Here is a 13651-nt window from a genome sequence, read left to right as displayed (position 1 = left end):
CAACGAAACGAAAAGACAACCTGGGGACTGGGAGAAAATATTTGCAAATGATGCAGCCAACAAAAGCTTAATTCTCAAAATGTACAAACAGCTCATACAACTCAGTAACAAAAAAACAAACAACCCAATTAAAAATGGGCAGAAGACCTAAACAGACATTTCTCCGAAGACACACAGATGGCCAATAGGCACATGAAAAGATGCTCAATATTGCTAATTATTAGAGAAATGTAAATCAAAACTAGAATGAGGTATCACCTCACACCAGTCAGAATGGCCATCATTAAAAAGTCCACAAACAATAAATGCTGGAGATGGTGTGGAGAAAAGGGAATCTTCCTACACTGTTGGGATGAATGCAAATTGGTGCAGCAACTATGGAAAACATATGGAGGTTCCTTAAAAACTAAAAATAGAGTTGCTGTATGATTCAGCAATCCTACTCCTGGGCATATATCCAGAAAAGATGAAAAGTCTAATTCGAAAAGATACATGTACCACAACGTTCATAGCAGCACTATTCATAATAACCAAGACATGTAAGCAACCTAAATGTCCATTGACAAATGAATGGATAAAGAAGATGTGGTATATACGTGTGTGTGTGTGTGTGTATGTATTGTTTTTCAGCTGTTCTCTCTGGTGTTAGAACACTACCAGTAGTATTTTCTCGACAGTTAAATGGAGCATAGAATTACCCACTGCATGTCAACTGATCCAATATAGGATCACACTGATTTTTCATGTCCCTGTACTCCCATTTAACCTATAATAGTTTCTAAACTTAAAAAATCTCTTATGCTTCTGACATTTTTGAAGAGTATAGGCCAGTTATTCTGCAAAGTGGCCTTCGATTTGGATTGTATGACCTGCTCTCATGATCATATCCAGGTTACGCATTTTGGCAGAAACGCCACAGAAGTGATAGAGTGTCCCTCTCAGGCCATTACACCTGTAGGCACAGAATGCAAGTTTATCTCATTGTTGGTGATGTTAAGTTAGAACCCTTGGTTAAAGTAGAGTGCCAAGTTTTTCTACTGTAAGGTTAATATGTTTTCCTTTGTAATTAATAAGTAACTTGTGAGGATATTTTGACATTATATGGATGTCTTGTTCCTCATTAAACTTGTACTCACTAATCTTAGAATTATTAAATAATTCTTTTTAAAATCAGTTCTTACTATGATGGCTGCAAATGGTGATTTTTAACTCCATCATTTCATCTACATTTACAAGTTGAAATTTCCATCTCCTTTTAAAAAATTATTATTAAGAATGGAGTCATAGATTCTTATTTTATTCAACTGGTTATAAGCTATTTCTGTCATTAAATGCTTCATATTTTTATAATTCCTATACCTATTGCACTAAAAATATCCAATCTACTATTTGAAGTTCAATATTTACTTGTGGTTCTTTTTGCCTTTAAACTGAAAATATATACAGAACTTCCAAAATTGGGTCTTTTCTTCCCATTCAGTGTGTTTTTATTATTTATTTGAAATATAGTTTGGTTCATTCTACTTCTGTTATTATTTAATTTGGCCTCCTCCCCTGCTCCCATATTCTTATTGATTTAATTTTATTCTTTGAATATATAAAACATTAACATGATCCTAAGTCCAACCTAAATTATTTTGAAGAAATCTCAGACATCATATAGGGACTGTAGTTTTTCAAATGTTACCATTTGCAATAGCAACTATAAAAAATAAGGTACCTAGGAATAAATCTAACAAAAGATAAGCAATATCTTCACATAGAAAATTATAAAATTTTATTGCAAGGCATTAAAGAAGGCCTAAGTTAATGTAAAAACATACAATATTCCTGAATAGGTATTCTCAATATCAGAAAAAGATACATCAACTTTCCCCTGAATACTTTATGAATAATTCCAATCCAGTCAAAACCCAACAGCATTTTATTCAAATTGAGAAGATGGTTTTTAAATTTAATTAGAAGAGCAAAAGGGCATGCAGAACCAAGAGAACTTTGAGAAACAGGGTGAGAGAAACTTGCCTCTTCAAGCATCAAGACTTACTATAAAACTGTAATAATATAAACAAATAGATGGAAAGTAAAGATAGACAAACAGATGTAAAGAACAGAGTGGAGAGCTGAGAGACGCAGAACTAGATCTAACAGTGGTATCATAAGGATGTAGTGGGGAAACAAGTCAATAATGGTGATAAGACAACTGTTTTTTCCTATGGAGAAGAATAAAATTAGATCCTTACCCCATCCCACACACAAAAATGGATTCCAGAGGAACAAATACCTAAATGTGCAAAGCAAAACTTTAAACATATCAAACTAAAACATTGAAAGCATATTTACTTACGTCTTTGGGATAAGCAAGTCTCTTTAAACAAGATACATGCACAAACAGAATCATAAAGGAAGAGTATTAAGTCTGACTACAGTAAAATTAAGGACTTCTCTACATCAAATACACTCCTTATGTAGGTCAAAAGACAAGCCACCAGTTGGGAGATATGTTAACACCAGAGACAACCACAAATTTTAATAAGAATAGAAATAACTCCTCAAAATTTGTAAGCAAAAGAAACTTTGGTAGAAAAATGGATAGAGGAAAAGAAAATCTAAATCACCAATAAACATACAAAATATGCTCATTTTAGGGGGTAGAGCTCAGTGGTAGAGCATTTGACTGCAAAATGTGCTCATTTTAACTCATAACTGGAGAAATGCAAAGTAAATCCACAGCGAGATACAGTTTCACATTCATCATACTGCCCAAAATTAAAAAGCTAACACCAAAATTGAAGCTGTAGATTAATGGGAGACCATACACTTCTGATGCAAGAGTAAATCTGTACAATCATTTTGGTGAGCTATTTGGGAAATAGCTGATAAAGTTGAAATACATTTGCCCTATGACCCAACAGTTCCACTCCCAGATACAGATCATTAATATCATACATGTACAAAAGGAGACTTGTACAAGAATCTTCATCGCTCTACTGTCTGCATCATCATAAATTGGGAAGAACCTATCTGTCCATTCACAGGAGAATGGATAAACTGTAGTATGTTCATATAATCGTCAGCCAGCTTGTCTATATCTATCTGTCTAGCTAGCTATCAATCTATCCGTCCATTTGATGGTTACTGTGAACAAAATTAAGCTACATATACTAACGTGGGTAAATTTTAAGAACACAATGACTGAAAAAAATAAGTTGCAGAAGATATGAATAGTGGTATGATATCTTCTGTTTAAAGTATTAAAACTTACAGAAAGTCCTATATATTGTTTACGGATAAATCTACATAATAAAAGTACTAAAGAGTTTATGAGGATAATAAACACCAAATTCCTGATGGTAATAATCTTTGATGATTTATGAAGAGTATATTAGAGATGTCAGTTGAAATAATACTGTTGCATTTCTTAAGTTGGGTGTTAGATACATAGGTGCAGGTATTAATTAATGCTTACACTATTTTGTAATAATAAAAATTAAATCTAAAAACGCCATAATCTGTGTAATCTCGAAGTGTAGGAATGACCTCTTTAAATACCTATTACTATGCCCTGTGTATAGTAAATAGTAAAAAACACTTGTTGAACGTAAAAAATAAACCATAGTTTTTCAATAAAGTGTAGTAATTTTTATCTGTCTTGCTATGTTCTTCTTAGTGGATGTTGCTGGAAATTTAATTGCAGCCAGACACTGTTTTGAAAGATTTGTTCAAGTAGATCACTAACAAGAAGACCGGTTTATCCTGTCAAATGATGTAAATGAAGTGTAGAATATTTAGAGGGTAGCAGCAGTACAAAATAGCTTAGTCCTTGGGAAGGAAATCATCAATAAATGTGTCAATAAAATTTTAATCTCTAGGACCTTGCACGTAGTAGTTATTAAATAAATATTTGTTGAATCCAGCAAATACAGGAAATACAAAATTATATAACGTGTAAATGCTGTTTTTCTCATGCTTTGGGAGGGAGGTTTTCTTGAGAAGTTAGCAATCCTAGAAACAAGAATCACAATTTAAATTGCTGACTGGAACACAAAAAAGTGAGAGAGCTCTATGCACATTTAGGAGTTTTCTTCCATAGATTAGACAGTTTTGCAATGCTAGAAGCCTCTAAACATTCACTTAGATCTGCTGGACAGGATAAACGAAACATTGATCTTCCTGTTAATGAATTACTTGAGCAAAATCTCCAAATCATTAACTTCTTATCTACGTGGAAGGCTGCATCTGAGATACATACATTATTCAGCAAAAAATACAGAGTAGCACATACAGTGTTGGGAAAGGGAAAATTTCTCTTACGCCCTCCCTTCTTTGGTTCTTTTTGGCTGGTCGAATAATTAAAATGACACGAGACAGGTTAACTGGGGAAAGCTGAATTTAATTTCATATGTATGGGAACCCCAGAGACATGAGAGGATCAGACAGGAAAGTAAAAAGAGGCAGATATGCCATCCTGACCTAAGGAATGAGATAGGGGCCTCACACTTCCAAGGACAGGAGGGTCATTCATAGGATGGTAAGAAGAGCAGATGTTTAGTAATTAGATGTTTTCTTTGCCATATACATGGGCCCACTTAGACAAAAGTTGTATCTGACAATAACTTCTTTTTTTTTCCCTGGGAAAAAAATCCCAAATTTAAATTCTTCTAGGTAGTTAAGAGGAGCAATAGTTTATCTTGAGCTCACAGGGCCTCCGTTGCCTTTAGCTCAAAATAATCCACACGCCATTTTGGGGAGGCCTATTCTGAACTCCTATAATAGTATGAAACCTACATAAAAATAAATATATGTGCATACACTATATGCAAGCTTGTGGGTGTGTGTGAGAAATAATCCCAAATGTTGATGTTTATCTCAGAGATGGGTTGGAGGTTGGACCTACACTTTCTGCATTGTACATTTTTATACTGTTTGAGTTTTCTGTAACTTATATTGTGTTTGTGGTGGGAGGATATTTATATTTAACACATTCCTGGCAGGCCAGAAAACCAGTCTGCTAATCAGTGTGGTGGGGTTTTGCTTCTAGGGAACAGGGGAAAGACACTAGGAGTAGACGATGGGGTGGTGGTTGGGGAGATTATAGTAATTTAAGGGCCAGGTTGATGCTCTTACCACCTGTACAGCTTCTTAGTGCAAAAGGAGCAAATACAGTCATAAGTAGTTGTAGTCAAATCTGTTCTCAAAATATTTTTTCTAAATGTAATAATATAGGTCTGTGAATATTAAAGCATAAAATATTCTTTATATTGATTATTTAAACATTAAAATGGCCTAACCAGAATTCTTATTTTTGGAACTTATTCACATTCTTTAATCAGCATATCAGCTATGTCTGTCTCTACTGAATGACTGGAATTGTTTTTGAAGAATATGTTTTTTCCATATGGTCTTATTACTTTAAACTTTTCATAAAATTGCGCATAATTGGTCAATGAATTTGAAATTGTTGACAAATATTGACTTCTGTAGTCCAGAATATATTTTTTAAAATTTTTATTTATTTAACTACAGTTGATTTACAATACTTCGTTAATTTCAGGTGTACAGCTTCAGATTCTTTTCCATTACAGGTTATTACAAGATACTGAATATAGTTCCATGTGCTAGACAGTAAGTAAATCCTTGTTCTTTATCTATTTTATATATAGTGGTGTGTATCTGTTAACCCCATATTCCTAATTTATCCCTCCCCTTCCCACTTTCCCTTTGGTAACCATAGGTTTGTTTTCTATGTCTGTGAGTCTCTGTTTTGTAAATAAGTTCATTTGTATTTTATTTTAGATCCCACATATAAGTGATACATAATATTTATCTTTCTCTGCCTGACTTGCTTCACTTCCTATTTCACTTGTTTTTTTTTTAATTCAAATGTTTCATTAAAAATATTTCATACATATTGTGGTTTGGTGTTTTTTTTTTGTTTGGTGGGTTTTCAAATTTAGTTATAGTTGATTTACAATATTGTGTTAGTTTCACACAAATAATTTCTATGTCCGTCCATGTTTCTGTAAATGGCATTATTTCATTCCTTTTATGGCTTAATAATATTCCATTGTGTATATGTGTGTATGTGTGTGTGTGTGTGTGTGTGTGTGTGTGTACCACATCTTTTTTATCCATTCATCTGTTGATGGACATTTAGGTTGTTTCTATGTCTTGGCTATTATGAATAGTGCTGATATGAACATCAGGGTGGATGTATCATTTCAAATTAGTTTTCAACTTTTCTGGATATATGCCCAGGAGTGGGATTACTAGATCATATGGCAGCTCTATTTTTAGTGTTATAAGGAAACTCCATACTGTTTTCCACAGTGGCTGCACCAATTTACATTCCCCTGACAGTGTAGGAGGGTTCCCTTTTCTCCATACCCTCTCCAGCATTTATTATTTGTGACTTTTTGATGATGGCAATCCTAACCAGTGTGAGGTGATACCTCATTGTAGTTTTGATTCATATTCCTCTAATAATTAGTGATGTGTAGTTCATAAAACTGAGAGAATACTTTCTCTATAGGTGCTGCATAACTAGTAACTTCGGAGGAAATTCTACTAAATGGAATCTATTTTCAATCTTTTTTTGTATTGAAAAGTATGTGTATTTCAGCCCAAATAATTTCATATATACTTCTTTTGGGCTACATTCAAAAACTATTTTTGACAAAAACTTGCCTCTATGGTTCCACCAAATCTAGATGCTGCAAAATCATAACCTCAGTTTTTTGCATTCCAGTACAGAATATAATAAGTTCATCCATTAAAATTGGAGTTCTGTAAAAGATTCATCCCATAAATCCATAGAGTCCAAAATATAATTATGGAATATAGATTTTCAAAAGTAAAACTTACATGCTGTTTGGATTCTTACTTTTAACTTGTTTTGTTCCTCTTTTGTTTTGCAAGGATGAGTTTAAATGTCTTGTTTTTGAATATGAAAATGAATATATGTATGTTCATGTATGACTGAAGCATTATGCTGTCTGTACACCAGAAATTGACACAACATTGTAAACTGACTATACTTCAATAAAAACATATATATTCAAAAAAAGTCTTGCTCTTTACAGTGTTTTCAATAGCTGCAGTTTACTAAATGCTTTAATAACACTCTTCCATTTGTTGAATATTGAATACATATTTCCAAATGTTTTTTGAACAAAATTCAATAAAATTGAGAAGACTCATTTTTAAAAAAGCAAAAAATGTAGGGCACAGACTGATTTACAAGGTAATTCTTCAAAAGCTCACACATCTCTTAAATCTAATTAATGGCAGGCAGGAAAGAGAAGAAGGGTGTCTTGCTGCGCTAAAGTATTTTTTAAAAATTGCCTTATTGAGATATAATTTACATACCGTAAAATTCACTCATTTAGAGTATACACTTTAGTATATTCACAGAGCTATGTAACTATTTTCAGTGCCTAATTTCAGAACATTATCATCACCCTAAAAAGAAAACCTGTACCCATTCAAAGTTATTTATTTTCTTTAATTTGATATTTGCTGAGATTTGCTTTATGGCCTAATCTGTGGTTAATTTTTATACAGAGCATTTATTTTTTAATATCAGTTCTACCACAATACAATTTTATAGTTCAATTATTCTTTATATAGATTAAAATATTTATAAATTTTGAAAGATATAACCTCAAGTTTGAATTGGTAGAAGATCACAGTTTGTTTGGAAGCAATCATTAACATTATGTATATTACAACCAAGGCCAAGTACATTTTTTCCCCATAATTTTTGATTCAGAGAGGACTTTGCTCTCATTATGACAGTGTGTTCTATCAACTTTTGTATTTGTAACTATTACTGCCCAAACTAATTAACTTTACCTTCAATGTTGAACTTTTAAGTTGAATTTACAGTTACATTTACAATGTCACAAAGTTTTTTAACTTTGACAGAATTAACTCAAAAACTTTACTTTCATTTTAATAATTGGATAAAAAACAAAGCATTGTTGAAATTAACTCATTTTCTACTTGAATCACATGTTAATACTGACATAAAATGGCATTAGTTAGCTGTTTATAATGTTTTTCTGCTAAAGGAGTTGACACATTAACAACTTTGGCCTCATCACATGTCCACAAGAAAAATTTTGAAATCAAAATTGTCATTTGTTCAAAATGAAAAGTGACTCTTCATACAGTGAAATGTAAATGTATCACCTGTAGCTGCAGGTGGCAAATCTATGTCTTTGGGTGCAGTCTTCTTAAAAGAAGGACTTACTTTTGAAGTAGATGGAGATGCTTCTTTTGCCTTTCTGGCTTGGTCAGTGGTATTAGTATGGCTCCCAGTTGTTAACAAATATTTGCAAGTTACATTAACTGTTTAATGAAATGGAGGAGATACTGGGGATTCAACCCAGGACTGACCACATGTTAAGTATGTACTCTACCACTTGAGCTATACCCTCCCCCCTTAATTTTAAATGAAATATGAATTTTTAAAGCTCACTGCTGCCAAAGGTTTAATTGCAAAATAAAAAAGCAATATCAAACAATACAATAAGTATTTGTAGATTCGGTGAGGGAGATTAAGAGGTACAAACTCCCAGGTGCGAAATAAATGATTCACGAGTATGAAATATACAGTGTGGGAAATATAATTAGTAATAGTTCCTGTCAACTATACTTTTAAAACAAACAAATAAACAAACAAACAAACCTATAGAAAAAGAGATCAGATTTGTGGTTACCAGAGATGGGAGTGGGGGAAGGGGGGATTAGCTGAAGGCAGTCACTGTACAGAGTCCTAATTATATGATAAATAAGTACTAGGGATAGAATGTACAACACAATAAATACAATTAACTGCTGTATATTATATGTGAAAATTGTTAAGAGAGTAAATCCTAAGAATTCTCACAAGAAAAAAAATTTTTTAACTTTTACAGTGTTGTATGTCAACTGTACCTCAATAAAAGTGAAAAAAAAATTTTAAATTGTAGGTTTATATCGTACAAGATCACTGAGAGCAAGAGCATTCGGACTCCAGCAGCGCCACTCAGTTCGCTTCCTGTACATTTATCAGGTACACTAACCTGCATTCCTCACTGCCCCCTAGACTTACAGCTCAGGACTGAATGCGTCTCACAGGCTTCTCTAGACGTTAAGCAACAGCAACCAACTCCGGTTAACTAAACAAGAAGACAACTTACGGCAAGAATTTGCAGGGTGGGTGGGTACAGGACTGAAAGCTAAAAAGCCAGCCTTGGAGAAGGATTCTCGGCCCCAAGAACTCCTTGTCAGTTTTGTCAGGGCACCACTCTGAAATAATTTGTCCCAACCGTCCTTTGCATTTGTACTGCTCTGTACTGCTCACAGTCGAGCGAGCGAGCGAGAGAGACAGACACAAAGACAGAAGACAGAGAGAGAGGGATTCCCGCTGGTCTAACTGTGGTGCTGCACCAGTCCCTCAGGTAGAGGAGGGCAAGGAGCTGGGATGTGCACATCCACTGAGTCTGCAGACCATGGGAGAGGTAACTCCCCCAAAGGAAATCAAGGTGCTGTATTAAAAGAGGAAGACTGGGAAGTCAGAAACCAAATGCCCACCATTTCCAGAACATTCTGTCACATGATTCTCTGCCTCTGGTCTGCCATCAGTCTCAGTGCCTTCGGTGCTCATGAAGATATCTTAGTTTAACACTTTTTTGATCTTCCTAACTTCAGTGGCCATTTCTATTTCAGGCAACTACAGGTCATAATCTTGTTCTGGATTTTTTAACAGTCAGGATCATTTCTTCTCTGTTTTTTTTTTTTTGAGAGGAGGTGTAAGAGGGGAAGAGACTTTTCCCCACCTCTCTTCATAGCTTTTTTTTGAAAGGGGAGGTAACTAGATTTATTTACTTTTGTTTTAGAGGAGGTACTGGGGATTGAACCCAAGACCTCATGCATGCTAAGCATGCGCTCTACCACTTGGCCTATACCTTCCCCTCTTTTCTCTGAAGTCTTAAACTTCAGTACCAACTTTCTGATCACGTGGTCCTGTGTTTCCAGAACTCTCCTTTCTATCCTCCCAAATTCTTGTTCTTTGATCTCATGTAGACTGCAGGTTCCTTGACCCTTTTCTCTATATTCTCCAATCTGTGAACCTGCTGCTGCCTTCACCTCTTCCCAGGACAGAACAGACATCTGGGTCACTGTTTTAGTCAGTCTCTTGCTACTAAAATATGGAGTTTGAAGTCTAATATCAAGCTATTGCAGCAGCTTCTGTGTCCCTAATCAGCTGCCTCCCACTTCCCTAGAAGTTTTTTCAAACATTCACCATAGTTTTCAATGCCCTGAATCCCACAATCTTCTTGTCATACTAAGAGAAAAGTGAGGGTACTAAATGAGAAATCCCTCCATTTCCTGAGTTCCCTGCTGACCAACATAATTTCCTCCCCTACAGTCTGATGCAGTAAGTGTCTCTCCTCCTATGTAAGGAGGATTTCTTCTCCTGTGTTGTGAATCCAGTCCCTTCCTGCATTCTTTCTCTAGCAATTACTCCTTCCCTAGCCTTATTCTCAACCACTCCAGTCACTGGCTCTTTCCTCAAGTCTAGATACACACTTCCATCTGTGCCATCTTGAAAACACTTCCTTTGTACCCTGGTATCTCTAGACACTGCCCTGTCTTGCTCTTTCCTTCGAAGTCAAATTCTTCAAAAGGAGGAGTTTCTTCTCTCCTTTCTAATTTTTCACCCTCATACCCACCTCAGTCTAGTCTAATTTAGCTCTTTTCTTTGCCAGCACCACAGCTGCTCTGGTAACCTCCAAATTAAAAGATTAATGGATGCTAATCAGCTTTGACTTCAACTGACCTTGCTATAGTATTTGTCTCTTGACTGGCCCCTCCTTCCTGAGACCTCTCCTTAACATCACATCTTTAGAAGTCTCTTTTGAGGAAAGCTCCTTCCTCTGTGTGTCCCCAGGCTCCCCTCACCTCACACCAACCTTGTTCTCCACAAAGAACCGACTTTGTAAACTTCTTTATTGAGTGAGAAATTGAACTTCCATTTCTGTGCAATTTCATTTTAGGAGGAAGAGCGATGCATTTTGTTACAGCAGACAAGTTCTTTAGTTGTGCTGGTCTGAGGACACACTTTACTTCTTATGTATTCTAGTCACTTCTCACTAGCTATAGGAGCTGAAATGAAAATACAGTGTATACAATAAAATTTTCCTAAACTTTAGCAGCCTTACTTTTAAAAGTTGTTTCTAGATGGCTTGTATCATGCTGCCATCCTGTTATTAAAGTTTAAAAGACACAGGGAAAACTGGGACACAGGAAGTACAGCATGTAATGACTTTGAGAACATGAGCTGCAGAAGTAAAGCTGGCTGCACCCTCATCCATCATTATTCAGTGTCTGGGTGTACATTTATAATAGCACTTTTGTTTGTCTCTTGCAGTGGGTCTCAATGGGGCTGCAGGGTACATCAAAAGAGATTGTTCCTTGAACATAATAGTTGCTTAATAAATATTCATCTAATGAGAAAGCAGAGACAGGCGCTTCAGAGCTTTGCAGATATGAAGGGTTGTTTATTGAGACGTGCTGCAGGTTTTTGGCATGGGTGTAAGTGATAATAAGATGGTGGTTTTATGTGGAACATGCAGGACACAGAGGCAATTTGATGGAAAATAGTGCCATGAAAAACTTCTATGTGCTTATGTAACAAAGTTACCCAGAGGAGACGTCTCTTTATTTAGTCTACACCCAAGGAAATATTGTGCCCCCTAAATTTTTCTTACATGCCTTTTGCTTTTATTTTTTTTGAAGTAGTGTCCATTTAACAATACTAAGCTTCTTGGAGCCAGGCACTGGGAGCACAGAGCCAAGGAGGCAGGATCCCTCCTTTGGGAGAACATATTGTTAAGACTACAGCAAGCAACTATAACCCTGGGTGGGGTGACAATGGCTGGTACTGGGACAATGGGGCTCAGAGAAAGGAGCCATTACTTAGAGGGGTAGGAGGAAAGAAAAGAACTTGGGGGAAGGTTTCTCAGCGAATGTAACAGAGAGATGAGCTAGGCCATGGAAGTGAAGCAGAAATTTGCTGCCAAGGAAATTGTATGTGTTTATAAGCAGCGACTTGTGTGTGCTTATAAGTAGCAATTGACAAAGTATGAAGCAGGTGATGGATCAAATATGAAGTTGCCAAAGACCATTTTCAAGGATTTTAAATCAGTTAAAAGTTATGCTGAATCACCCTCCTTGTGGCTGTAGGTTCTTCAGGCTGGTCTTTCTCTGAAGGAGTTGTGAGAAAATAAATGAGAACGAGTCTCCATATGGAAAGAGGAGTAAGGAAGAGGACTTCCTACTCTCATTTGAAAGAGTAGAAAATGATGACTAACAGATGATGGACAGAAGGGAGAAGGCCTAAGTGCACACATAATTTTTCAAGAGAGTCTTTACTTGCTGAGCCCTCTTGTCCCATTTGCCACCCCCTGTCCCTTTCCTCTGGGAGGCCCTGCCAGACCCCGGCTCCTACCCTCTTCTGAGTTCTCACAGTACTTATTCCTGGATTCGCCCCTGTGGTGCTTTGCACTGTACATCTTCTTGTGCACACCTGCTTTGCTGCCCTTGAGGGCTAAGACCTGTTTTCATTTCTCAAGGTCTCTCCCAGAGCTCCCAAGGCACTGGGAAGGCAGCCAGGGCACAGATAATTACAATGGCCTCTGAAGTGGCCTTCTACATTTAGCTTCCTCTGCCCCAATTTTCTTTTCAGAATACTTTTTCATGACAACCTCATCTGTCTTCCTCAAAAATTTCAGGTGTCCATTATCTGTGAGAGAGTAAAAAATAGTCATTAAAAATCAAGTTGTACTCTTTCTAGCCAGCGCCAAGCAATGGGCACCTCTCGGGACAACTAGCACAAGCACAGCAAGACTGGGGGCAAGAGAAAGCCATACCACAAGAATCACAAGTATGAGCCGGGACGTCCCGCGGCCAACACCAAGACTGGCCCTCACCGCATACACACAGTCCGTGTGCGGGGAGGCAACAGGAAGTACTGGGCCTTGAGGCTGGACGTGGGGAACTTCTCCTGGGGCTCCAAGTGTTGTACACGCAAGACAAGGATTATAGATGCTGTCTACAATGCATCCAGCAATGAGCCGGTCTGCACCAAGACCCTGGTGAAGAACTGCATTGTGCTCATTGACAGCACACCGTACCGACAGTGGTACAAGTCCCACTATGCACTGCCCCTGGGCCGCAGGAAGGGGGCCAAGCTGACTCCTGAGGAGGAAGAGATCTTAAACAAAAAACGATCAAAGAAAATTCAAAAGAAATATGATGAACGGAAAAAGAACGCCAAACTCAGAAGTCTTCTAGAGGAGCAGTTCCAGCAGGGCAAGCTTCTTGCATGCGTAGCTTCAAGGCCGGGCCAGTGTGGCCGAGCAGACGGCTGCGTGCTAGAGGGCAAGGAGCTGGAGTGCTACCTGAGGAAGATCAAGGCCGAGAAAGGCAAATAAATCCTTCCTTAGCCATGTAATAAAGATGTTTATTCTAAATAAAAAAAAAATCAAGTTGTAGAAGGATGAAGCTTAATGAATAGTGAGATATTCATGGCATATGGTTAAGTAAAATGTGCATTATGTTCAGTATAATCCATATTTTGTTAAAAAATGAGCCAAAATGACTG

The 13651-nt window shown here is 36.7% G+C and overlaps 1 protein-coding gene and 1 pseudogene across 5 annotated transcripts in view; one reads left to right on the top strand and one right to left on the bottom strand.

Annotated features, from left to right (window-relative positions):
• The window catches only part of LOC102526535 (mitochondrial inner membrane protease ATP23 homolog), a 272864-nt gene that overhangs the window by 143594 nt on the left and 115619 nt on the right, over positions 1–13651 (bottom strand). The gene's annotated exons all lie outside the window — the stretch shown is intronic.
• LOC140700409 (small ribosomal subunit protein eS8 pseudogene) lies at positions 12855–13481 on the top strand (annotated as a pseudogene).

This window comes from Vicugna pacos, chromosome 12, assembly GCF_048564905.1.
Source record: "Vicugna pacos chromosome 12, VicPac4, whole genome shotgun sequence".
Taxonomy (NCBI): Eukaryota; Metazoa; Chordata; class Mammalia; order Artiodactyla; family Camelidae; genus Vicugna; species Vicugna pacos.
Note: the sequence above shows the minus strand (reverse complement) of the source record. Positions and strands in the feature narration are given on the sequence as shown.